Source organism: Pinus tabuliformis, chromosome X (assembly GCF_031772625.1).
Source record: "Pinus tabuliformis cultivar Carrire ecotype Pingquan chromosome X, CPIR1, whole genome shotgun sequence".
In the NCBI taxonomy this organism is placed as follows: Eukaryota; Viridiplantae; Streptophyta; class Pinopsida; order Pinales; family Pinaceae; genus Pinus; species Pinus tabuliformis.
The window spans coordinates 444,557,558-444,585,004 of record NC_142308.1 but is presented as its reverse complement, the minus strand read 5'-3'; positions in this window follow the sequence as shown (position 1 = coordinate 444,585,004).

Below are 27,447 nucleotides of genomic sequence, written 5' to 3'. Positions count from 1 at the left end.
ACATCCCAAATGGGTCTTCAATACATGACAATGGTTCAATTGACTTTATGACAAACCTAAAAGGACTAAATGGGTGATTGATTTAAAATAAATTTTCCCTTGAGCATGAAACCCATGCCTACAACTAATAAATTTATTTTTCTCTTTTCATTAAATACATAAAATCATCATTATGTATGCCATTATGAAGACCAAACCTAGTTACATATTTCAACACCTGGAACTCCGGAATTGGATAAGAGGGGCTCAGAAAAAGAATCCATGCCACCACTGCTACTCTAGGGAAGAGTTCTTTATCTAGTCGTTTGCTAGTGCCCCAAGTACATCTGACCACTGAACCTCAACTATCCAATTTAGCCTCTAGCTTATCATAATTCCATCTATTATCAACACATAGGGTCTTCACGCTCACTAGCTGCTCCTTCATACTTTAAGGAGACAACACTTTGAGACTTCTTCCCGTTGTTGTTCCTCAAATCTATAGTCTACTCCAATGAAGACTAACATAGGGCAGGAGGGTTGCCACCTATCACTCCAATGAAGACTAACATAGGGCAGGAGGGTTGCCACCTATCACTCCAATGAAGACTAACATAGGGCAGGAGGGTTGCCACCTATCACCACAGAACGTCGCTTCTCCAACAATGAAAATAGGCTACAAAATATTGCTCCTCGTGCTTGCCAAACCTTCCTAGCAACCCTTTGATTCCATCCTAAGGTCTTCACTTCCACTCGCGGGTAAAGGGTTATTCGTTGTAGTTCATTATTCATAGCTCGAGTCAAAAGAACCTCATCTTAGTTGAGGTCATGAAGCAGTTGGTCCTACTCATGACATCACATTCGTTGTAGTTCATTATTCTGGTCCTACTCATGACATCACATGACATCACAGGGTAAAGGGTTATTCGTTGTAGTTCATTATTCATAGCTCGAGTCAAAAGAACCTCATCCTAGTTGAGGTCATGAAGCAGTTGGTCCTACTCATGACATCACATTTGTTGTAGATTGGGTCCTCTAACCAAATTCTATTAAATTTGAAGGGGTAACCCATTCTGAAGCCCTTCTCCCGCCAGTTGAGGAAAATAGGCGTATGATCAGATGTAAAGGCATTTCCTATGGATGAAATGGGTATGCCCATTTTGTCTATGATGCTAGCATGCAGAATGAAATGATCAATCCTCTTGGCAATATATGCTTCTCTCGACTTACTGTTATCCCACGTAGGCATCAATTTTGTAGGGGAAATATCCACAAGATTTTTAGTAAGAAGCTCCATCTTAATCCGGTTAGCAATCGGGTCTTTTTTCTGCATTTGCCCCAACATTCATCAGTGTTTAAAGTTAGATTTAGGTCTCCAGCTATCATCAGAGAATCAAGTTCAAAAATTTCTAAGGCAAACAATTTTTCCCAGAAGGGAAGTCTGTTCTTATAGGGTGCATAGGTGTTCAAAATATTAATATTGAAGCTTTGACCTCTGAGAAAAGCTGAAATAAGAATACCAGCAAAAGACTTGTAGGCCTTGGCCTTGATCCAGACAGGATCCCATAAGACTGCCAACCCCCCTGACAGACCTCTTGCCTCAGATGCAACCATAAACCATGTAGGAAACATTTTCCTAAAGTAAGATATGGAGACCTGGCTATTGTGCATGGTTTCTTGGATTAGAATAATTTTTGGACGGGCTGAATGGAAAATGTCCTTTAGCGCCAGATATTTTTGGTTTACGCCTAAACCCCTAATATTCATGGAGACAATAAAAGTCATTTGGATGGCTCACCAGCCATACTTGCTCTAAGAGGCTGAAGATCAGTCACATCATGAATAGGAACATCAATAAGGGATAAATTCCTTACTCCACACTCAGAAACAATCGTTCTCCCCCTAAAATGCCGACTACCTCCATTGTGTTTTTTCCTGACTGTAATATTCTTTGCGGAATTTGGGCTTATGAATGGAGAAGCAGGGCTATTGGGTTTATGAATGGTCAAAGGTTCCAGCTCGAGAGATTTTTTACTGAGCAAGAAGTCAATGTCACTATCATACCTATTAACCGGGATGACTCAAGGGAATTGAAAGGAGTGGTTGCTACCCAAGGCTCTTTGCCTTTTGAAGATGGAAGAGGATTTTTATCAGGCGTCGGGGAGGATGATGAGATCGTAATGGGGTGGGAGCCAACAACAAAATCTTTTAATTGCATGGGCGGAGGAGAGGGGACCGCCTTATCATCTGATGGTTCAGGGATGGGTGCACAAAAATTAGATGAAGACCTGTTAATATCGAGGCAAACAGGATTTGTTGAAGAGGACTGTCTGATATCCGGCCCATATGAAAGGTCCTGGGGAGATGGCCTCTGTGATAGATTGGGACCCGGATTTTTAATAACCTGCTCTTCCATGAGGTCGATCTCTGGTAAACTTATTGAGGATGAAGAAAGTTTCTCTGAAAGAGGAAAGGTAGAATCAACCCGAAGTCGACGATGGACCAGCCTTGGTTTCGGAATAGGATGGCACCTGCAATTTTTAATGAAGTGGCAAGTTTTGTGGCATGAGGAGCACCTAAAAGGAATTCCCCAAAAATCTAGCCTTTGTTTAATTCTGGACCGACCCCATGCAATCTCAATATGATCTGGGTATCCCCCTTTATATACCTTCTTGATGAGAATCCACGCTATCCTCTTATGTTTTTCTCCTCTACACCATGGATCGACATAAACAAATATGCCAATGGAGTTTCCTATTTCTGTGAGGGATTCCATGGACCACATTTCCAGTGGCAGATTTGGGAGTTTCACCCAGATCAACTTATTTGTTGGAGTATTTTTTAAAGGATCAAACCTAATATACCATTTGAAGAGGGCTAGAAAGCTCCAACCACATACCCAGTGACTCTTAAAGACAACCTCTAAATCAAAAGCCTTTAGGAAATGGAAACAATACCATTCTTTCATAAGGCAGGAAATTATGGGGTTATAACCAATCAAAGGTTTCCATCGGTCATCAAGCCATTTCCTCATAGCCGCATCGTCCATTTTCGGAAAATGCCATCTGCCCACCAAGGCAAGGTTTTGAAGGCTATCGATTCTTTCCGAGAGATAAGAACTGTACAGAGAGATTGCTTGAGGTGGGGAAGAGGTTTTGACTGGGTTTCTGGTTTATTTGTAATGGTTGGCATGTTCATTCATTCGCACTTACTTTACAGAGGGCTCCCTTTTGCTAAAAGCATTCTGATATGGACGTCTAGAAGGAGGTCCGTCCTTTTCTAGCCACGCAAGTTTAATGATCATATCATCCACTGTGGCTTGCCACCTGACAGACACCTTGGACTCCTCACGTGCCTTTTCAGCCAGGATGGTGGCTTGGACCATTGCCTCCGTGGCAGATGAGTCTGACCCACCTTCCATTGGAACTAGAGAAAATCTCACCTCTGGCAAAAATCCCCACCCTTAATTAATTTTCAGGATAGGATTGTACAAGAAATTACTCCTCCCCTGATCCGAGACTGAACATAACACCTGGATGAAATGAATGCCAGATGGGGGGAATTTAAGGAAGATGGCTCAGAACAGGCATAGGGATCAGTGCAAAGAAAACTCCAGAGGGAATGTTAGGACAAAACAAAGCAGGCACAATGAAAAAGGGCAGCTTTTCGCCAGGGAATGACAATAGCTAACCGTCAATTTGACAAAGAAGGGATGTTCCTAGATTGAAAGTACTCTTAAGTACAATAACACGTCATATGAGGGACAGGGACCATAACTCTGAGGAGTTTGAAAAACATTCTAGGGAATGACTACAGGATTTCCGAGCCCGGAGAAAAAATTACCGATTGCCTCTTCCCGCCATCCCATAGGGAGCTATTGCAGACTTCAGAATGAGGCCACAGAGCATGGGGAATGAAGGCATCTAACTGGAGGTGGTTTCCTTACAATCAATACAGCAACAATACATCTCGAATATACACCACCATTCTCCAATTCTAAAACGAAAGTCTGTGCATGGTTTGTAGATTACTATAGATTTCTTCAGTTTGAGAAGAAAAGCCTTAAGCATTATGACAGTTCAAGACAGGAGAAACTCCCGAAGGGATAAACTAAAAGCTATTCCAAATTAAATACAGATGAACTGAAGCTAATTCCATTTAAAAACAGTTTGCCTTAAGAAACCCAGAAAAAAACCCTCTGTATTTACCAGAACTCCTTAATGCATACCTTAAACGCGTATTCAAAAGCTTGCGCAAACTTCACTAGTGAAAAAACCAGAGATAACTAACCTTATGACCAACGCTTTTACCGCGAGCAAGAGTGCCGAAAACCCCATGCGCGAAGCACCATCCAACCATCAGACAAACACCAGGAGGAACAGAGGATACAGCCTGGAGAAGGATAGTTAGCACGATAGACGGATGAAGAAACTCCCCCACGCTGAGACAGAGGAAGGACAGAAGGCCGAGAGGCCGATAGGCCAAATACCGCGCGCTGCGGAGAACAGTTTTGTTAAATAGAATGAGAGAGACTTCGAGAGTGAGACACGACTCCGGCTAGGTGTCAGCAGAATGGAGGAGCATGCATGCATGAACATCCATGAGCTGACAGAAGATTGAAACGTGGAAATGGAAAGTTCTGCATGCAAGAGCTGGGACGTGGCAGGATCTCAGTGTGCATTAGGGAAGGATTGAGACATCTTGCAAGGATTGGTTTAGGCTTGGGAGTGGCTGGGACTACTGGCTATCCATGATAGCTGAGTAAACGTTTGTTGGCTCCCTGAGACGGCTGAGAAAACGCTGGTTGGCTCCTTGCGCAGCGTGGCGCTCTCACTCCAGTCTGCTTCACACTCCAAACTTGATTGAAATCTATGCTGCCCAAAGTAGCTTTTAATCTCTATCAATAAAACTACAACACAATTTCCAGGCCTTATAACGGATATGTCAAGTGACAACACAAGAATCCCTATGAGATCCACATTCCAATGTTCGTATCCTTGGTTTCATACAAGCACAGGAAAAATTCTATAAAACGAAGTTGTCTTTTATGAAAATAAAAATAAAGAAATCAATCATTTGACATAAAGAATCAAAATACAGAATACACAAATGATAAAACCTTACACAACTTCACTCACACAGAGAAGATTGATCTCATGATCACATGAAGGAGGTTTTCTTTCTCCCTGACCCTGAGATTTAAAAAATGCGGGAATAAAATCGACGGCACATACTGCTCTCCTGCGAATAATGGAAAACCCATACAGAAAGAGTATCCTTAAAATTAAGCCCGGAGGATGCCATAATCCGCTAGAGAGCCGAAATATCCTTTGATTTTCGTAAAGAATGGAGTCTTTAGAATAACTAGCTAGATCTCTGATTTGGTTTCTAAAAGAGGAAAACGTGGCTTAATTTCAAAATTTCATTATCCCACCATAACTAACATGATGGATATATGATGTTTAACATGAATGAATATGGTGCACATCACTGACACGGATAGCTAACGGAGGTTGACGCAAACATTGCCGAGATAGGATGGGTCATCAGATGCCGGATGAGTCCGCACGTCAAGGTGGCGATCTCACTCAACCGCTACTTGCCATTCCCCATGCACTGAATCAGAATGTTTTCCGACCAGTTACCATTCCCGGCCAATTCCTCCGCCTGGGTAGACTACTCCAATTTTTAACAGTATTCCTAAAATTTAGGACTAGCTTTTTACATTGAATTTTTAAATTTGTTTGGGTTGATTATTTTTTTTGCTTGTAAGCTTAAATAAAATACGTTTTTAATTTAATGTTAATTATAGGACTAGTTTTTTAAACTGAGTTTTTAAATTTGTTTGGGTTGATTATTTTTGTATATTCATCATAATTTGTTTGGGTTGATTATTTTTATATGTTCATCATAAGCATATAAACTGTGGGAATTTTAGTTGGTAAGTCTAAAGGCATGTATATCAAAAACCTCATCTTCAAGAATAGGTGTATGCTCAATAGAATTTACCCACCCCCACCAATTAAAATATTAATAATAAAGAGAAATATTATGCTACTAACAATTTGACTTTATCATGGACATGCAATTAGGTTTGATATGGACCACATCTGCCATTTGTATTTAGAGGTATCACATGTGAATTTCCTAGAGGAGAAAATATCGGGATAATTGAACGGGGTAGTGGAAAATTCACACTTCCAGTGCTAAACTCTCACGAGATTCCATTCTTCTCTTTTTAAACAAAGCTTCTCCTCTATCATGTGGTCCTCTATCCTACTTTTTCGTACATTCTTGCCTTACGGCGTTCCCATTGCAACATGTGGTGCAATTGCTAGTTATTCTCATATAGAAAACTATGGTAGTGTTAATTATAAACCTGTTTTGGGTGGGAAGAGTATGGAAGTTTAGAATACAGCTAGCTACATGAGATAGACTTAGCTAGTTCTGCGACATTTTCTTTTGTAAATCCCATTTTAAAAATCTGCATTAGATAAGATTCTTAAATTTTGTTTGTAATATTTCAACATTCTCGAGAGGTTGCATGAATAATTTTGTTTGAAATATTTAAGTGAATATATGGGGTATCACCTTGGTGGATTCAAAGATGAGATAACACAGCTAAGAGAAATGATGATGTATTCCTCAAAGAGTTATTTTGAGGAACAAATAGTTGCTAGTTGTGGGACTTACAACAGAAATAGATGCACCAGCTTGTAATCCATCAAAATTGTTGTTTGATTAGTTATAGTTCTTCCATTTCAAAATGTGCAATATATAAGCTCCTTTAGTTTTGTTTGTAATATTTCAACGTGCTCTAGAGGTTTCATGAATGCAAATGTTTGCAATATTTAAGTGAAGATATGGGGTATCACCTTGGTGGATTCATAGGTGAGAAAACATAGATAAGAGGTATGATGATGTCTTCCTCAAAGAGTTATTTTGAGTAAGAAACAATTACTAGCTACAATAATTATAGCATAAAGAGATACAATAGACGAACATATGGAAGGGAATTTATATGAGATCATAGTTTCAATTGATAAATTAAAGCCAGTGAAAACTGAAGTAGTGATCATTAAGTGTCTCAAAAACTAGTGTTGTTAAAAAAGGACAAGGATGAATGACTGCTTTCAAAGGATAAGTTGAACAATTTTTATTGTAAGTTTCACTTTTATGGTGTAAGAGTATTTATCAAATTATATTCCCGTCTTTGTTTGTATTTTATCCCATTTGTCTCAATGTGTGTCAAGTGAGACTCCAAATGCTAAAGAGCTTAGATAGCTACATAACTAGAAACCTAACAATCCCATGTTTTTATACAATGAACATTTTACATATAGAATGCATGGTAAACAAACATGATTGACACTCTAATGAATTAAAGATGTGCATTAATGTAATTTAAGGGCACCCGCTGTGGACAAAGGATTCAAGCTATAATTCATGATGACAATGCATAGTTTTATGCATTGTAAACAATTTAAAATATTGATGGACCAATCTTCAAATATTATGATACCTCCTATTTTCCAGTGCTTTCGAGAGTTCCCATCCATTGGAGAGTAGTTTGGAGGAGAGAAACAAAGGCATTGGGAAATCTCTTTGAAATTCCTTGAATTAGCCCCAACACATCCATCCTTTTGTAAGATCCACTGGCATATGCTCATATTTTTTCTCGCAGTTTTCATCACCACCACTATACATCCTATTACTTGTTCCTCCTCACATTTTAGTAGTTACAATAGGCCCTCCATGGAAATATATGTGCCAAACAATAGAACCCACCCCCCCCCCCCCCCTTACTCACTCCAACCCACTCTCTCCACATCTAACCAACAATAAATTCATCCTCTAATAGAATATTACCCACCAACCCAAATGGTGTATTGAGCCACTATAGACTAAGACAACACAAGAGCTCAGATTGAGTATTGGGTAAAAAAATTCACTCTTCAAACAAGATAAAGGGTTTCACAAGGCATAATTTGGGCAGCACAAGGATACATTCCCCTTCTTTGCAATCAAAAATGACAACAAACATGTCCTTGAAGAGGACAACCCAGAAGGTAAAAGTGAGTATAACTATCCTGGATCAGAAGATGTGAGTGAACAGGTTCACCTCACACATAGTGATTGGCGAGCCTTTCAAGAAAAACTTGTGGCAGTAGAGCAAGTTCAGAAGAGTGGAAATGGTGAGATAGGAAGTGGGAAAGAATCCTCAATAGAATTAGGTCCTAAATTGGCTCATCCAAATCAAGCGCCTGGGGTTTCTACTTATTGCAACTAAAAATCTCAATGGAACACACATTTTTGAGAGAACAATCGTTTTTCTTCTTAAAGTAGGATCTAGTGACCCCAAAGAGGGTGCATTTGGGGTCATCCTTAATTTTCCTTTTCAAAGGTGTATCAGAGACATGGAGCCTTCTAATCCATATTTTCTTACAATATTTATAGATTCTCCACTGAATTTTGGTGGGTTTCTTTAAGCAAGTATGTTCCTATTAACAATAGGTGAAAATGTTGTTACAGCTTTTGATGAAGGTATTCTTGGTTTGTGTTATGGTGCTAGGAACAATTTACACTCTACAACAAAACTTGTGAGGAATGAAGTGCTTCAACCCAAAAATTCTAGGTTCTTTCTTGGATATGTAAGTTGGGAATTCAATTAGTTGAAGGAGGAGTTATCCTTGGATTACTATTATGTAGCAATATTTCAACCCCAATCTAATCAGTGTTGTCTCTACTTCAACTCCTGGCTTGTGGGAGGAAAGTTTGTAGCTTGTGGGAGACTGATATGCTGAACTTAGTAGAAAGCCAAAGGAAAACAATCTATAGTTTATATTAGTTTTCATGCAAATAGTGTCTGGCTATTTACATTAGATGTTGCCATTATGGGATAATTGATCCATTTCACTTTCCTTTTAAAAAATGATTGGTAGAATGTAAAATTACATGAGTAGAGTGTGTGTTGAATACTTAAGGATGAATCAAGGCTATCATAAAATATTAGTCTGAGATGACTTTCATTTGTGACAATCTAATATACATTTGCAAGTTAACATTGTGGCTGACATGTGATGAAGAATCAATATGACATGGTTCAACGTTATTGAAAAAAACTTTGAAGATTACACTTTGTGCATAATATGTGGCAGTAGATTTTTGTCTCTATCAATCCTTGGAGTGAAAATATTTTGATCGAGTAACAGAACGAACTATTTGATAGAAGATTTTGGTCAATAACTAAACATAAGAAATAACCAAAGGAACAAGAGAAAAAACACAAAAATCCAATCATGAGATGATTGGATGTGCGCCTAGATTCTCTACTATTTCTAATTTATTCAAAATATAACATCAATGTTGATTCTTGAGTTTCTAACCATTAACAATGTCTATTTATGAAGAGATGAGCTCCTCTTATAAAATAACTAAACTGAAATAACCAAAATAAAAGTATATGATACCAACCAACAATGTCCATTTATGAAGAGATGAGCCCCTCTTATAAAATAAGTAAGTTGAAATAACCAAACTACAATTGTATGATACCAACCGTAGGATCCATGTTCACCTCGTCATATTCGATGCTTTGGTGCTTTTGTGTCTATGTGGCCGATGTAGATGCAGCTACAACCTGCATTTAGAATGAAATTGGTGAGAACTTAAACCCCTACATTCATAAAGAGACTATTAAAACCCATAAACTCCAATTAAGGAAGTCTACTTCACCCTAGAAAGTTACATAAAGTACTATAGATTAATACCAACATTTTTTTTAAAGAGGTTCCATTAAAATTTAGAAGCATTGCAAGTGATTAACTACCTTCCCGCCCAAAGGTTGAAAGCACAAGCCTTGCTCTCCTCTCCTTGAACTTAGCAAATGCTGGAAGTTATTCTCTATGGATAAGGCCACCAGAGGTTTGTCCTAGACAATAATCATGGCGTAAGATCTAATAGCTTCTCCAATAGATGCATGGTAGTTCCAATGAGCATAGCCCCAGTGACTGCTTGCGAAGTAATTCATTCAACCCCAAGCTTGTATTGAACCTCGAAGCTCCGCTTGAACACCAATAGTACCCACACCCAAACTTCTCCTTTCTCGTTTTTCCCTTCTCCTTTTTCTCTTCCCCTTTCTCCCCTACCTATGCCCTTCCCTTATTACAGTGGCTCTTCCAGATCTAACCGGTTCCATCCTTATGACTCCTCCATCTTTGACATCTCTCATCTCTTTCCTGACTAAAGAATATATATTCTTGATTTTTTTTCCAATAAGGTGAAGTGGGTTCCTTTTCCAATCTAGGTATGCCATCATCAGAAAATTCAAATCTGAGAATATATTGCAATTCTGATCCAAGTGGATATTGGTGGCCACCCGCCAAGTCCACTTAGACTGCCACCATTGTTTCTTTCAGCTTTTCAGTTTCCTTAATTGTAGCACAGTTTACTATTTTTAGCATTTTTTCAGGTCCTAAACTTCCGGAGCCGTTTTGAGGCCCTAAATGACGTTTTCTGTGAAAGCTGGGAGCAACATGGGTCCATGGACCGATGCTTCTCTTCCTAAAGTTGTATTTCTTGGATAGATCTTTCTAAGGACATATTGTGCACGTCAAACGAAGATCGTATGCCAAAGTTACGACCCTAGGAAGTTGATGTACCAATTTACCCAAACGGGGCCCACAGTTTGGTGTTTCATCTTCTAGGGTTAGGTTTTTGGATGTTTAGGGTTTTCCATTGTTTCTCAACAATAAATAGGCCTTTGAGCCTCATTGTAACACAGATTAGAGCCATGTATCTGCCACATCTCTTCTCAAAGATAAGCTACCATCACCCTAGCTAGTTTATTTCCATTCTGTTTGTAAGCATATTTCAGTATTTTATAGTAATGAAATGAAGTATTATTTATGTTGCATCTCTATATGTATGGTTATATATGTAATTTGTTTCGTTCCTATTTAAATCCAGATTAGTGGTATCAAAGCGGTCTGCTCTTTCTTTGTCTTTCTTTGCATGTCCCCAACGAGTTAGGGATATAAGGAGATAGGGCTTGAATTGGTCAAACCTTTCCAAGACCAGCCTCACAAATCTTGATGGACTCCTATGGCGGATGAAAAGAAATACAAGGAGGCAGGAGATCCTATCAATATCTTGCTCGAAGAGGCCCTTGAGCAACAAAGGAACACGATGATGGAAAACTTTTCCCAAATCCTTCAGCGGCTACCCAGGGGTGAAACATCTACTTCCAGCAGCTACTCTGGAAGTGCCACACCCTTTAAGGTACAAGTTAACTTTGACATTCCCATATTTGAGGGTCAGATAGATGCAGACGTTGTAGATAAATGGTTAAATCTACTAGAAGGGTATTTTCCAGTTCATGATTTTTCTGGCTGGGAAAAGATTTCATTCGCTCTTCTCAAAGTCATCCCCCACGTCAAGGACTGGTGGGAAACCTATTGTGAGCAAAAGGATGAGAGTACAGCCTCACTGTTTTCAACTGCACCCACTTGGAATTCATTCCAGACTGTAATCAAGGAGCAGTACTACCCTATCGGAAGCTATGAGGATCAATACATAAAGTGAACCACGCTGCGACAGGGAAGGGACCAAGGCATGCTAGAGTTTACCAATATTTTCCATACCCTTCGCACAAATTTGGGTATCAAGGATTCAGAGCAGCATTTGGTACTCAAATATTGTGGCTTCCTACATAGGTAAATCCAGGAAGAAATAGAATTCTTGAACATCTCCTTGCTCGGCGCGGCATACCGATATGCCGTCAAGATTGAGAAAAAATTTAAACAGAAGAAGCAAGACTTTGGATCTGCGAATCCAAAGAAAGGGAAAGGTGCCCCCTAACCATAGAACAAAGTAAAAATCCAAGGCGGGGTAGCCCAAGACAACCTGCTAAAGCTGCAAGCAAAGAAAAGTGTCGCGAAGCCAAAAAAGGACACGGGAAAGTGGTGTGAGTTCCATAAGAGCTCCACTCACAACACAAGTGAGTGTTGGGCCAAGTAGTCACTGGTGGCCAAGCTAAAGGTTTCATAATCAGATGCATGTTTCGAATCTGAGTGAGAACCCGACAAAGGGAATGACAAAGTGAAGCAGATTATTGATGTGGAGCCCAACGCCACCATTGCCACCACAAATATCCAGAAGGAGGAACCCAAAGATCCAGAGGAGGAGGAGCATCTCTTCCACTCCTAGATGTGGGTAAAGGGCTCCCTGCTATAGTTCATTGTCGATAGCGGGAGCAAAACGAACCTCATTTTGGCAGAGATCATGAAGCGACTGAGCTTACTGACCACAACACATCCACAACTGTACACCACTGGGTGGCTTCACCAAGGACAGGATCTTCACGTGAGCCAGCAGTGTCACCTTCCATACAACATCAAGCCCTTCACGGATGAGGTATTGTGTGATGTTTCTCCCCTTGATGTTTGTGATGTATTGTTAGGATAGCCATACTAGTGGAAGCGACATGTTGTGTATGAATCAAGGCCCCATGGTGTTATTGTTACTTTGGGAAATAAGTTGTACAGTATACCAGAGGTAGCACCGCCTACCGCCATCTCTTTGGTTACTTTAAAAAAATGTAGTAAGCTCATTTCCAAAACCGGGGAAATTTGTTTTCCTTATGATATTCCATCAAGGAAAGAAGAAGACGATGGCCACGACATCCAGACATGGCCCCTCCACACGACAACTACAAATGGACAAGGTCGTGGAGGAGTATGAGGACATCTTCACCTCCCCCGCAGGTGTGCCTCGACACTGTCAGGTCAAGCACTCCATCGATCTGACCCCAGGTGCACCGCTACCCAAAGGACCAATCTATCGATGCTCCATTCTGGAGAATGATGAAATCAAGAGGGAGATTCAAGTGCTTCTACAGAAAGGTCACATCTATCTGAGTGCATCACCCTATCGGAGCCCGATCGTGTTGGTACAATAGAAGGATGAGACTTGGAGACTTTGTATTGACTATCAGGCACTAAACAAGATCATTATCCATAATAGGTACCCGATCCCACGAATTGATGACCTCCTGGACCAGCTGAAAGGGGTAAAATATCTCATCAATATCGATTTGAAGTCAAGATATCACAAGGTACCAATCGAACCCTTCGATGTGTGGAATATTGCTTTCAAAGCCAAGGAGGGCCTTTTTAAATGGCTGATTATGTCTTTCAAATTGACGAATTCTCTTGTAACCTTCATGAGGCTAATGGATGACATCTTGTAGCCATTCACCAACTCATTTGTAGTGGTATACTTGGATGACATCCTAAACTTCAGCTAGAGTTGGGAAGATCACCTCCACGACATCCGACAGGTTCTCTAAACACTGCGGCAACACAAGTTATGTGCCAATTTGGAGAAATGCGCCTTTGGCATGACCCAACTTTAGTATTTGGGATACATTATTGATGAATGAGGGGTGCATGTGGATCCAGCCAAGATCCAAGTCATTCGGGATTGGCCATCTCCAACCACTCTGGTAGAGCTCCGCATCTTTCTACGTCTTGCCAAATTCTACCACAGGTTCGTGTTGGGTTTTATCATATCACTTGGCCCTTGAGTCAAGTCACCAAGGGAGGAGTGAAAGAAAAATTCTTTTGGTCTGAATCTCAACAAAAGGCGTTCACAGAGTTGAAAGATCGCCTTTGCTCAGCACCTGTACTCGCATTACTAGACTTGAAACAACCATTTGAGGTCGAGACAGATGCCTCTGACTATGCTATTGGGGCAATCCTTAGTTGATACGAGCATCTAGTGGCATATCACAGTGAGACACTTTCAGACACAATCTGAAAGTATCCCACTTATGACAAAGAGATGTATTCCATTGTGCAGGCCTGTCAACAATGGAAGCATTATATTTTGGGGAAGGAAACAGTCACCCACACAGACCACCGACCCCTCTAGTTCATACAGACCCTAGGGAAATTGCAAAATGATTTCCATCAGAAGCGGTCCACATACCTGCAACAGTTCCATTTGAATATCAAGTATAAGAAGGACAGCACCAATAATGTTGCAGGTTGCCTCAGTCGACCACCGATCATGGCGTTCACCGTCGTGCTCAATTCTTATAGGCACGCGACTTCTAATTGAGCACTTCTCTACAAAAGTGACCCAGAACTCAGCCACACATACCAGACACTCTTGGAGGGTCAGCATGTTCCATATTTTCCCCTCCAGGATTCCCTGTTATGCCACCTAGGTCACCTTTTTGTTCCCTCAAGCGAGCGTGCCTAAATGATTTGGGAAGCACACTACAATTGGGCTGCAGGGAATTTTAGGGTCAAGAAAATGGTGGAAATACTACAAAAGTATTTCTATTGGCCGAATATTTGACAGGATGTTGAGAAGTACATAAGATCATGCACTGCCTGCACCATTGCCAAACCGACCATCAAGAAGCAAGGCCTCTATACTCCGCTGCCTACCCCTAGTCGACCATGTGAATCCATCTCCATGAATTACATGTCAGGCCTTCCTTCTACTAAGCATGGAAATGACTGTGTTTTCTTGGTCATCGACAGGTTCTCGAATATGGCCATTATGGCGGCCTGCAAGAAGAATATCACAACAAAAGCCACTACTAAATTCTTCTTTGAACGAGTGTGGGTACACTTTTGGATCCCACAGTCTATCATCTTTGATCGGGATAACAGGTTCCTCAATACATTCTGGTCCAGTCTCTGGTCAATGTTGGACACCAAACTCACTAATTCCATAACTTTATATACTCAAACTGATGGCCAGACAGAGGTTGTCAACAAGATGATCGTATACATTTTGCGCATGTACAACTCAAAGCATCCATGCACATGGGATGAGAGCCTCCCTTATGTTCAGCACAGCTAAAATGGGGCTCTCCACAGCTCGACTAGCCCCAACCCTTTTCAGGTGGGCTTGGGATTCCAGCCACTATGTCCCATTGATGTGGCCATGCCATTTGCAGCTACTCACACAAATTTAGCTCATGTCCAGTCTGAAACAAATAAGGAAAATAGATTCATTGAGCACATCCAACATATTCGCCAGCAGATCCATGAAATTCTAGAGAAATCAAATGCAAGTACAAGCATCGACATGATCAACATCAGGTGCCACACAAGTTTCAGGTGGGCGACAAAGTCTGGTTGAATTTGCAAAAGGAATGCCTTACCAGAGCCTATCGAAAACTCAGACCACTCCAATATGGTCCTTACACCATTAACAAGGTTGTGGGAGACAATGCATTTGAGCTCAGCATTCCCCCATTCCTTGGCCTGCACCCAATGTTCAATGTGGACCACCTTCGGCCACGTTCCACCATTACTAGACACTTCCGGCATTGCAAAATAGCTCACACCCATAGAGTTAAATCCAGATTGCATGGAAAAAGCTGCAACTGATCGGATCATGGAAACACAGATCAATCACACTCGCCAGCATAATATCCAAGTGTATCGAGTTGTCAAAGCAGGCCAACTCCTTCACCAGGGAAAGTGGCTCACCAGGGACCAACTTCAGCAGAAGTTTCCTCATCTCGTGGAGGAACTCAACGCAATGGGGATCATTGCTTCCTAAGGGGGGAGGAATGATCCAAGTGGATATTGGTGGCCACCAGCCAAGTCCACTTGGACCCCCACCATTATTTCTTTCAACCTTTCAGTTTCCTTAATTGTAGCACAATTTACTATTTTTAACAATTTTTCAGGTCCTGAACTTCCAGAGCCCTTTTGAGGCCCTAAACGACATTTTTTAGGAAAAAGAGGAGCAACATGGGTCCATGGACCAACATTTCTCTTCCAAAATTTGTAGTACTCGGATAGATATTTCCAACAAGATATTGTGCACATCAAACGGAGATCGTATGCCAAAGTTACGACCTCGGGAAGTTGATGTACCAATTTACCCAAACGGGGCCAACAGTTTGGCGTTTCATCTTCTAGGGTTAGGTTTTTGGATGTTTAGGGTTTTCCATTGTTTCTCAACAATAAATAGGCCTTCGAGCCTCATTGTAACACAGTTCAGAGGCATGTAGCCGCCACATCTCTTCTCAGAGATAAGCTACCATCGCCCTATCTAGTTTATTTCCATTCTGTTTATAAGCATATTTCAGTATTTTACAGTAATGAAATGAAGTGTTATTTTTGTTGCATCTCTATATGTATTGTTATATCTATAATTTGTTGCATTCCTGTTTAAATCCGGATCAAGTTCACATTATATACATGTTATTATATCCCAATTGGCTTATCAACTTCTGAAAACAACTAATCATAAGTCAGTTCGTGGTTTCCAAAACATCCAAGAGGAGATCCTCTTAGAATAGATTCTCCCTTGATCATTTCTCCATAAAAAAAGGCGTTGAAACTGATAATTATTTCCTTAATTTAGCATCATTCTTCCATATTGGTTCCATTCTTGCACCTTTATTCAATTTCCTTATCTTGATTTATTTTTCATTTACAGAAGGTGCAGGTCGTAGGATTAACCGAGGGGAAACACGTGTGGTAGGCATACCCTAGCAAAACCAGTAATCAAATAATTGATCATTCAGCAAATGGAGGAAGAGAACTCAAAGGAAGGTGCATGTACAATCCCTAAGATCTACACGATGCCATCGATTACAGGATGATTCAAAATATATACCAGATCCCTACTTCCCCAGAATTCTTATTTAAAGAAGAGGCCATTGTGCAGAGAAGGTATTGTGGTGAAAATATCACCTATTACATGGGTTGTGAGTTTCTCATCGATGCCATATCTGGTGCCAGCATTGGCTTGGTCAAGGGCTTGAAGACTTGGGAGATTCTATGAAGCTCAGGGTTAACAATGTCTTCAATGCCTGTGGCCACAAAAGAATGAAGTTTGGTAACAGACTGGGCATCGTAGGGCTCCTTTATGCCAGATGGGAGAGCAAGATCATGGCTGCACAGGGTACGGACGATATCTTCAACAAAATTTTCATTGGGCTTGGCACCATAGCACTTTACAAGGATGTCGCCAGTGCAAGGTCGGCTACCATCGTTGGCGCAATTAAGGGACATACTCTCAGAGCTCTCATCGCAGGAAAGTGGGCTCTTAAGAGATACGTGCCAATTTGACCGTGTGTTACACAAAATATTGTCACCATGACTATTTGCAATCAATATGGGTCTAGCATCATTCATATTGTACTCCTAAGCAAGTCTCAAACCTCAGCTCTTCATGTCAAGCTTTGAAAATGAGAGAAAGACTTTAAAACTCAATAAATCTCTAGTTCTGCACTTTCTCTCACTGTTGCCTGCAGTCCCGCACCCCCTGTTCATGTTACCTGTGGACCTGCCCGCTCTGTATCTAAAGGAGTGGGTGCGGACCCCTGTGAAAGTCAAAAAGGCGCAAGTTTATTCTTAAAAACTCACTTTGGGTTAACTCTAGATGATTCTAGAAGGAATCTTGACGTGGATGGTTCGCTCCTAGGTGGTTCATGCATCCCAAAAGTGAAGGAGTTAATCCCTTGATGAGAGGATCTTATCCCTTTGAAGGAGGGCTTTATCCCTTTGAAGGAGGGTTTTATCCCTTTGAAGGAGGACCTAGTAACTTCCCTCCATTTCACTATAAATTAAGGCATTGGGCTGGTTGCTCGAGAGGTTAGAAGCTGAACATTTTTTAGGGTAAATGCTGTTGGAATTGAGACTTCCTATTTAAGCTTGAGAGGAGAGATCACATATCTTTTGGCTTCATTGGGAAGAGAGTGAAACTTGTCAAATTAGAGGAGACTTCTTGATGGACCCTGGGAGGAGCTTGTACAGCATCAAGGCATAAGGTTGTAAAGTTCTTCTTGATTTAAGTTAATACAATCAGATTCATTTTTCTCAACAAATTGTCTTATGTGATTTGTTTCATGAATTCCTTGATCATCATGATAAGTATGCTTTATTATATTGGATTTTCAGGTGTTATTTAATTTGTGTGCTTGTGTGTGTTTGCATATTCTCTACAAGGGAGCTCATTAGGATCAACGGAGCGAGGCTTTCACAAACTTGCATTGGACCCAAGGTAGGCCAAAAACACTTGTTTGCCTTTATTAATAAATTGCATATTTAGAGAAATATAGTATTCAATTGGCTTTCTTGTCGTTAGATATCATTAGATACTAGGGAGGTCTGTCTTGTCCGCAAGAATGACTCATTCCGTGTGACAAAATGGCGACTCCACTGGGGACTTGATTATTTCCTTGTTTTTGCTTTGACTTGAGAAACTGTGTTTTTGTTTCTGTTTTTGGCTTGAAGTGTGTGGGATTGGGTAGGTTTAGTAGATCTTGAATTATTTTTTGTTTTTCATACTTTTGGGAGAGGAGCGCACTCTCTGCTTGTAACACAGTGCGGACCTATCCGCACTTTTTATTTACACACAGAGTGGTACCACACCTGTGTGGACTGCGGGCCTACGGACACTGTCCAAATTTTGAAAAACTTAAGATTTTCTCTTTCAGTCAGCTTAGGATTTGTTTAATTGTTTGTAGCCTCTACCCAGTTCTGCACGTGACTTGTCAGGAACTTTTGTTATGTTAATTCCATTGGCATTAGGGTTTTAGGTGAAATTCCTAGAAGTTTTGGTTGTCGAGCTTGATTTTCATTTTGGTCTTGTAGTAGCTCAGAGCTTAGAAGCCTTAGAAGCCTCAGATCACCTTGGTTTTTACTAGCCTTCTTATGAGTCTGACCATTTTGTAAAATATGCTTTTGATGAGGAATCCATCTTGTGTTTCTCTTTCTGAAACTTTGAAAAGACTTGTGTTGGAAGTTTTGGATTTCATTTTTAGAAAATAAAACAAAAATTGGTTTTTTTGACTGATTTGTGATTCTGGACAAATTAGTCCTTAGTTTTCTTATAGCGAAGTAAAACATCCTTGAAAAGAAATCTTGTAAGCTTTTACTTCAAATAGTTCTTAGAATGTATAGATCTCAAGATTAGATTTTTCCATAGCTTTGAGTGATTTATGAAAAAAAAAAAAAAAATATATATATATATATATATCTTTTGGAAAAATTTTGCTTTTGTAGTATTTGAGTGTTTGGAAGAAAAGAGAAATTTTTGAGAGCATAACTAGTTGTCTCGTTTTTTAGTGTATTGGAAAAGACAAAAAGCTCTTCTTTTGATTTGTTTGTTAAGGAAAAGATTTGTTTTTACAAGCATTTGCATTCTCAACTCTTTCCTAGCTAGAAATTCATTGAAGAGAAAAGATTGCTTATCATCTTAAGTGCATTTTTTAGTGAATTGGAGTTGAGTCTTCACACCATAAGTTTCATCTCCGCACCTTTTGACTTAAGAAAAAACCAATAAAAATAACGCTTAAATTAAAATCTATCTAGTAATCTTTTTATTTCTAGGGATCTATATCACCAACATAGCTCAGGCTAATATCTTGGGGTAGGGAGTAATTAACTCTCCAAGATAGTAAAAACAAACAAGTAGCGTATCTTGCGGTAGGAGATAAAATCCAATTGTTACATCTATGCTCTGGGAAAGCTCCTCTTAAAGGAGAAGCACAAGATCGTGTCTGAACCAGTGGGGTAATCAATCCTTCCTCATTGGGAACGATGCTAGATATTTACATATTAAAAACGGTAAACCTCGGATTAACCATTGTCGAGGAGCCTGGGGTCATTTGTTAGTAAACCTTGGATTATGTCAAGGAGCCTTCAAGGGATTGAGCTTGTTACTCTGTCGTTGCGTGTGTATCAGATCGTATACTATTCCCCCAGGTATATTTGTTTCCTTTGGTAACCATAGTGACCATATTCTATAGGATTCTTTCCTAAGGTGACGGTGGAGGGAAGATCCCACTGTACCTCGAGCAGAAATCGGCTAGACTCACTTCGATTTTCTGGGGGGTTCTCTTCACTCGAGACGGTTTAATGGAGAAACTTGTGCCAGTCTATTCATTAAGCAGGTTTCCAGGGTAACTGTTCCAACTGCCATTTCTGTATTAAACTCTGCGACGTTGGATTTCATCACCAACTAGTGTTTTCGGTACGGAAAGTTACTGTTTGTGTGTGGTTTGATCTCCTAGATTCTTTAGGCATGTGATTCAAATTGTTTGGTTCTTTAGAGGCTTTAGGTGGTTTTCATTGAGATTTTTCTTTGTTTGCGTGTGAAGTAGTTAAAGTATTTCATCGTGGCTGAATTACCGAGGAAGTCTCGTAGACCTCGGGGCGAACCTTCTGAGTTTTCACCGAGCCAGCCTGAAGGGCTACGAGCCCTTGTAACTCCTAGAGATAGTAGAGTTGGGTCACCTGAAGAAGGAGAATCTTCATTGGTTGTACATCCTGATTATCAAGCTTTAGTAGCAGATTATAATCGCAATCTATTTCAGTTTCCGAAGTTATTGGTAGTGTTTCATCTACTAGTGATTTAGCTGAAGAACCTGAGATATCTGAACCTGCTACTCCAACATCGGGGTTTGCCTCTCCAGCTTCCAGTGGTCTTGATTCACCCAGGGTAGAAAGAATAATTATCCAAAATCTTCCTTCTAGACTTATAGCTATTGAATAACTTGCTACTCCGGAAGAAGGTATCCCTATCCCTGAAAATCAACCAGCTATAGAGCTTAGGGAGCGTGAATCGATCTTCTACAGTCCACCTAAGAGCAACGCTTGGTACCTTTCATTGACCAATTTTTTGGAAAACTCGGGACCAAGTTTTTCACCACCTCGCATTCCTTTCCATCCAACACCTAGGGGTTACTATCCTCCGTTAAATATGTCAAGATAGTCATCCATGTTTTCTCAATCTCTAGAAACCTTTTTATACGGAGGTCCTTCTGTTCCCTCTGGGTATTAGTCACTTACTGGTACTTTTTCGGGAGCATCTCCACAACCTATTGAACAAAGGTTATTAACTGGTAATAATGGAACTAATTCGTTGAGTGTAGAAGATATTCTTATGATGTTAGGTGTTATTCATAATCAGGAACCTCAAGGTGGCTAGTTACTGCCTGGGGGGCAGCCTCAAGGTCCTCAATTATTGCCTGGGGGGCAACCTCAAGGTACCCAATTACCGCCTGGGGGGCAACCTCAAGGACAGTACATACCTACAGGACAATACATTCCTCAAGGTCAACCCCAAACTCAGTATGTACCTCAAGGTCAACCCCACAATCAATATATACCTCAAGGTCACCCCCAGTATCAGTACATGCCTCAAGGTTATCAACCTCAAGGTCAGTACCCAACCCAAGGTTTCCAACCACCTTCCGGTCAATCATTTGTTCAAGGAGCTGTAAATGTACCTTTGAATTATCAACCCTACCCTCAACCCGGTTATGGTCCTCCATATCCTCAACCTGCTATGGGTTCGTACCCTGGAATGAACTTAGTGTGGGATCCATCTCAATCTCAACAAATCTTGCAACCAAATGTGCAGTTGTCATCTCAATATAGACAGTCCTTGGTTTATGGTTCAACCCAGCAACCTGTCTAGTATACTATTCAAACTTCTGCACCTTCCGTAGTTTCTCAGCCTGGGCCTAGTACGCCTCGTACTCTGCCTCAAACGACTGCTGCAACATCTGTTCAATCTACCCCACCTACTTCTGGAGTATCGACAACTCAGGTTTCTATTGTTCTTGTATCAACTCCTCAAGCATCTTTACCTCAGTCTAGAGCCACAATTCAAACTTCGGTTCAAATGCCTGTAGGATAACCTGGTCCAAGTACAGTTGTCACAAGTCAACCTCAATTTACTTATCAACCGTACCAAGGACCGTACCAATTCGGTCCTGCTGTGCGGCAGCCAGTCTATCAGTATCAACCGTACCCTAGGTATACATATCAACAACCTCAACAACCCCAGTACGATCCGGTTAATCCTAGTTTTCCGAGAGGATATAATATCCCAAATGCAATTCCAATTCCTATTTATCCTGGATATCTTCCTCCTGGGGCTGGTCTCATGACCCAGGGTTTCAAGGACCCTAATCATCAGTTACCATTCATTGCAACTTTGGACTTGCCTAACTTGTCGCGCTTTATGAACGATCCAATTAACTATCTTCCGTTTTGGCCGCCAATGCCAAATAAGTTGCCTAGTGATATTCCTAAGTTTGAAGGCAAATCAGGAGAGGACCCGTCGAACCATGTGATGACTTATCACCTCTGGTGTGCGTCTAATTCCATTTCAGATGATTCAATCCATTTAAGGCTTTTCCAGCACACTCTAATTCGTCTTGCGGCCAAGTGGTACATTGAGTTACCGTGAGCCACTTTTTATAACTTTAGTCAGTTAGCTACTTCATTTCTAACTCATTTTCAGTTGCCAGTCAAATATGACAATGGAATGAAATTATTAACTTCATTTAAGCAGTCAACGTCCACTTACATTTTAGATCACATTCATGAATGGAGGCATCGACGGCGTTTAGTGAAAGTTTTTATCCCGGATCAAATATTAGTTGAGTGGTTTGTTAAATCTTTATTACCAAAGATCACTGAGGATGTAGCTAAGGTAGGAGTCGTTACTGAAGAGTAAGTAATTGCTCAAGCTCAGTACCTTGACTTAGTTTATACGCAGTCAGGTACGTTACACGAGAAAATCCCCGACCTTCCTAAACAAAATCAAATAACTGCAGCTCCTTCAAGGTCTCATGCCGCTGATGGTATGATTGGTATGGTTAATACCAAAAGTAAGAAGAAATCTTCCAAGAATTCTTCTCCTATCATAACTTTACCAGATTCCCAGATAGGAGATTCTTCCTTGGAAATTTCCGCGGATATTCATGTTGTAGAGTCATCTATAGCCAAATCAAAATCCAGCGGTAAAAAGAAAGGGAAGAAGAAAAATAAAATAGATAAAAATTCGAAAGAGAAACCAGAAAAAGCATAATCAACTAATGAAAAACGCAAACCTCGTTATCCTTGTCTCATTTGTGACAAAGAGCATTTTACAAGAGACTGCCCTCATCGCGCTGAGGTTGCGAAAATTGTCAAAGGTTCCCAAACGCTTGTTGTTTTGAAGGATCCTTTTCCTAGTCAAGACAGTAAGATGATAGGTTCTTCCTCAAATGCCTCCGAAGAACCCATAATGATGATGTCCCATGTTTGGATTGCGACTCGATCGCAAGATTATGGAAGTAAAAGTCCTGTTGGTGGGAAGGAAGCAGAATCTTCTCATTCAAACCCATCAACTTCAACTCCCGGTTCCGATCCACTACAGATCAAGAAACCTAACCCAGACTTAGTAATCAAACCGCCTACCAAGGGTATACTTCGAAAGTCAGCTTTCAATCCACATGCGAGAGCGGCTCAGAACTATAACATTGTTGAAGATTTGGCTATTTCACCTTCAGCAATGTCGGCTTTGGAAGTGTTGCAATCATGTCCAACACAGCGTAAATTTCTATTGTCGTCTATAGGAGCTGTTGACGTTCATGACTGGAACCTTATAATTTTCGATCTAGAAAATAGTACACCGCGCTTACCTCATCAAATGGCTTTCCAGATTCCAGTGTTAGTAAAAAACAGACCTTTTTACAGGACTGTGATTGATGAGGGAGCCTCAACGTGTATTATGTAGATCCACTGTTGGACATCGCTTGGTTCTCCTACACTTAATCAATCCCCGACGATTCTAAAGGCCTTTGATGGCAGTGGGTTCCATCCATTTGGCATTCTACAGGATTTACCTATAGGGATTGAAGGAAAAATTGTTAATCTAGATGTGGAGGTGGTTGATGCCCCTCTAGATTACAACCTTCTCTTGGGTCATAGTTGGTATTACGTTATGACAGCTGTTATCTCATCGGTCTTTCAGCTTATAAAGTTCCCACATAATGGAAAGATCATAACTATAGACCAGCTACCTTACTTTTCATCCAACCCAGCCTCTTATTAAAGTATTCAACATGTCGGCAAAACAACTATCCCGTATAAGGATGTTGGAGTAGGACTAGTTAAAGATTCTGGTTTACTAGGAACTTTCCCTTTTCCTCCTATCAACGCATCGTCTTCTACTGCAACCATTCATATGATTTCGTTAGACACTATTGTTTATGATGATCCTTTGATCGTACCTTCCAAATCTGAGATAGATTCATTTGGCGATGTTATTCCTTTGAGTCCATATGAAATTGCGTATCAGGTTGTGCAGTCGTTTTCCGACCCTTCTTAAGCCAAAATTGACTTAATGAATGTGGTCCACGAGGAATCACTTTCAACATCAAACTCAGATTCAACAACGTTTTCCGAACTTGTCCACACTGATGAGAAAATTCGTGAAATCCTGTGTGTTGATGATTTACCATGGGAAGATCTTCATCATAGATCTTCGTTTTTACCTGAGATTGATCATTTTGAAAATGATTTCTCATCTATTTTTACAACTGAATATTTCAAGGAACCTCAGAATCCATTGAAAAATCCCGACTCTGAGTTAAATTGGGAAACATTTCTCGAACTATTCCTATTGACATTTCGGTTAAGCCTGGAATTGTTGAAAACATTCATATAGGTGCCTCTTGTACGGAAGATGAATTTCAAACATATAAGGCCCTATTTCAAGAATTCTGCGATGTGTTTGCCTGGTCATATGAGGAAATGCAAAGAATTGACCCAGCAATTTTTGTTCATGAAATCAAAACTTACCCGAATGCTAAACCCGTCCGGCAACGTTTGCATCAGATTCACCCACGAAAAGTTGTTGCCATTAAAGTAGAAGTTGAAAAATTACTCAAAGCAGGTTTCATTTATCTCATTCCGTTAACGGATTGGGTATCGAATATCATTCCTATTAACAAAAAGCAAGGACAATAAGAATATGTATCGAATATAGGGACATTAATCGAGCCTATCCAAAATACAATTACCCAACTCCCTATATCGATCAAATCATTGATGATTGTGCCGGCAGTGAAATATTCTCCTTCATGGATGGTTTTTCCGGATACAATCCAATAAATATTCTACCTGTCGATCAACCAAAAACGGCTTTCAGTTGTCCATGGGGGACATTTGCTTATTGCAAATTACCTTTTGGGCTCAAGAACGCTGGGGCAACTTTTCAAAGAGCCATGTCTTACGCGTTTCATGAAATCAAGCACATTGTGCAACCCTATCTCAATGATTTACCTGCTCATTCATTACATCGAGCTGATCATCTCATCCATTTACGAGCAATCTTTATGAGATGTAGGCATTATCGAATTAGGTTGAAATCACACAAGTGTGTTTTCTGTATCGAAACAGGTCGGTTACTAGGGTTTGTTGTTTCGAAAGATGGCATTCGCGTCGATCCCTCGAAGGTTGAAGCCATTGTCAAATTGCCTCCTCCTTCGAGTCTTCGCCAACTCCAAAGTTTGCAGGGGAAAGAAAATTTTTTATGTCGATTCATTCCTAACTACGCCGAGATCACAAAGGGTTTTACCCGGTTGTTGAAACAGAATACTCCATTATTTTGGGATGAGATAGCTGACAAATCTTTTGATGCACTAAAACACACGTTGACCCATGCACCGTTATTGCATCCTCCCAACTACAACCAGGACTACTTCTTATATCTCGCAGCTTCGCATTCCACCATCGGAATGGTGTTAGTTCAGGAAGATGAATTCGGTACTGAAAATGTGATATATTACCTTAATCCAACTGAGCTAAAATACTCACATGTGGAGAAATTGGCATTGGCAGCTGTTCAAGCTGTCCAACGTTTTCGTCATTACATTTTACTACGCAAAACTACAGTAATTTCCGATTGCAACCCTATGATCTATATTTTGACCAAGCAATTGCTAGGGGGAAAGTAATCCAAATGGATTGTGATCCTGCAGGAGTTCAAATTGGAGTTTGAAAAGTCTAAGTCGAAGAAATCTTTAGTTTTTGCGGAGTTAATGTGTGACTTCCCGTGTGCTGACACGAAAACTGTGGCAGAGGAGCCCATTGCGGACGAAACCTTGTTTATAATCAGCACTTTAGATCCTTGGTATGGGGATATCATAGTTTATCTCCAAACCCAATCCTTTCGGCCAGAAATTTGTTGGGTTGTGTTATATTCTTTCCACGACTAACTTACGTAGTGAAACGGGGGGTTAGAGGGGGGCGGTAGCCCCCCTTCGTTGCGCCGATTGCGCAGCGGGGGGGTCACAGGGGGGGCGGCAGCCCCCCCTATCCGGGGGTTTGAGGGTGGCGGGTAGCCCCCCTCTACGGGGTCCGAGGCAGCGCCCTAGAAAAAAAAAATTGGACCCTATATTAGGTTGGGCGAACTTACCTATGGTTTTGTGCATGATTTTCGCACATGGTATTGGACGCGATGGTTTTTCGGTCCATGGTATTGGATGCTTCGGCATGTATAAATATGTATTGTAACATTGAAACGAACATAATGAAAAATCAAGCTGGTAGTCCCGGTTTTGGGATCGTGGGAAAAATCTCTGTGCATATGTGTCTTATGAGTTATGCTCTCGCATTGTTTATTTTCTTTGTTTAAGAATTCGTATGCAGGTAATCTATGTACAGGGTTAAAACCTACATTTGGTATCAGAGCTATTTTGGCTTCAAGGGGACGCCTTTGTTGCTGAGGGGTTTCGCTCGGGCCTGTGGTAGACCCTGTTCAGTGGGAGATCTGCGAGATCGATTCTGGTGGTGAAAGAAGATGGCGAGCAGTGGAAAGATCGAGATTGAGAAGTTCAATGGTCAGAGTTTTGAGTTGTGGAAACTCAAGATGGAGGATCTGTTGGTCGATAAAGATCAGTGGATCGCGATAGATCCGGGTACTAAACCATCGGGAGTGACCTATGAAGAATGGAAGAAATTGGATCGGAAGTCAAAGAGCACAATACGATTGTGTGTCTCAGATTCAGTATTGCTGAATGTACCAGGGGAAGCTACGGCAAAGGCTTTGTGGGTCAAGTTAGGGACTTTGTACCAATCTAAGTCTCTGGTGAATAAATTGTTCCTGCGGAAAAAGCTGTATAACCTGAGGATGAAAGATGGAGACTCGGTGACAGATCATCTGAATGCGTTTAATACTGTGGTAAGTCAATTATTATCTGTTGATATTAAAATTTCAGATGAAGATAAGTGCATCAGTCTATTGTGTTCTCTACCAGATTCGTGGGATAGTCTGGTTATTGCAATAGGTAGCAATGCAACTGCTTTGCAGTTTGATGAAATAGTCTCAGCCTTGCTGACGGAGGAGATGAGACGGAAGAATATGGACAACCAGAATGGTGATGCCTTGTCTATACGAGGACGGTCCCAGAACAGAAACAAAAATAAGTCATCGAGTGGGAGATCTAAATCTAGAGGGAGATCTAAACCTCTAGGAAAACCTACAAAGGTGGTGTGCTGGAAATGCGGAAAGGAAGGGCACTTCAGAAGGGATTGTAAATCTAAAGCTCCTGATAAAGGAAAGGGATCTGATGATGCTCCTTCTGCAGAGGCGAAAACCACCTCAGATGAAGGTGGGGATGTGTACTTGGCTTCTTCATGTACA